Source organism: Vulpes vulpes, chromosome 2 (assembly GCF_048418805.1).
Source record: "Vulpes vulpes isolate BD-2025 chromosome 2, VulVul3, whole genome shotgun sequence".
NCBI classification, from domain to species: domain Eukaryota; kingdom Metazoa; phylum Chordata; class Mammalia; order Carnivora; family Canidae; genus Vulpes; species Vulpes vulpes.
Window position 1 is genome coordinate 82,870,148 of NC_132781.1, and position 1,184 is coordinate 82,871,331.

A 1,184-nucleotide genomic window follows, 5' to 3' on the forward strand; every position below is an offset into this window, starting at 1 on the left:
AAAAATCTGCAGGACTTATACACTAAAAATATCATTGAAATAAAGACCTAAGTGAAAGAAAAGACATACAGTGTTCATAGTTTGGAAGATTTAATATTAATAATGCAATTATTGCCAAATTAATCTACAGATGAAATACAATCCTATCAAAATTCGCAGCTGCCTTTTTCAGTGCAAAAATTGAGAAGATGATTCTATAATTTATATGGAAATTCAAGAAACCTAGAACAGCCAAAACAATCTTAAAAAAAGAAAAAATCAGTAAAAATCATACCTCTCTATTTCAAAATATACAGTAATCGCAGCGTATGGTAAGTAAAAGTTTTCAACAAATAGTAATTGTGCCTCAGATTAACTTCATTGGCTACGACACTGCCACTGTGCAAAGCTAGAGTACAGTAAGTAAGAATATACCTATAAATCAATGGGATAGAACTGAAAGTCTGTAAATAAACCCATTTGGTATCAGTAATTGATTTTTGACAAGGATGTCAAGACAACTCAATGAGGAAATAACAGTCTTTTTAACAAATGGTTCTGGTACAATATCAAAAACCTACATGAAAGAGCTAAAAGTACAAAACTCTTAGAAGAAAAATATGAAATATCTTTAGCCTCTTGAGTAATGGTTTCTCAGATATGATGACTATATATAAGTGACCAAAGAAAAAAATATCTACCTTAAGTTAGACTTTATCAAAATTCTTGAAAATTGTGCTTCAACAGACAAACTTTTTCAACAGAAACTAAAAGATGGGGCATCTGGATAGCTCAGTGGGTGAGCATCTGCTTTTAGCTCAGGGTATGATCCCAGGGTCCTGGGATCAAGTCCTGCATCGGGATCCCCTCAGAGAGCCTGCTTCTCCCTCTGCCTATGTCTCTGCCTCTCTGTGTCTCTCATGAATAAATGAATAAAATACTTAAAAAAAAAAAAAAACTAAAAGACAACCCCACAGAATGGGAAAGTCTTTGAAAATCATGTATTTTATAAGGGTCTAATACTTAAAATATATAAAGAACTATTATAAATCAACGACAGAAAGACAACCCAATCAAAAAGTGAACAAAGAACTGAATATACATTTTTCCAAAGAAGATATAAATGGCCAATAAGCACATGAAAAGATGGTCAACATCATTAGTCATTCGAGAAATGCAAATCAAAACCACAAGGAGATATCACT

The 1,184-nt window shown here is 32.4% G+C and overlaps 1 pseudogene; it reads right to left on the reverse strand.

Annotated features, from left to right (window-relative positions):
• Positions 1–277: 277 nt before the first annotated feature.
• Positions 278–390, reverse strand: LOC112933400 (U4 spliceosomal RNA; annotated as a pseudogene).
• Positions 391–1,184: the final 794 nt, after the last annotated feature.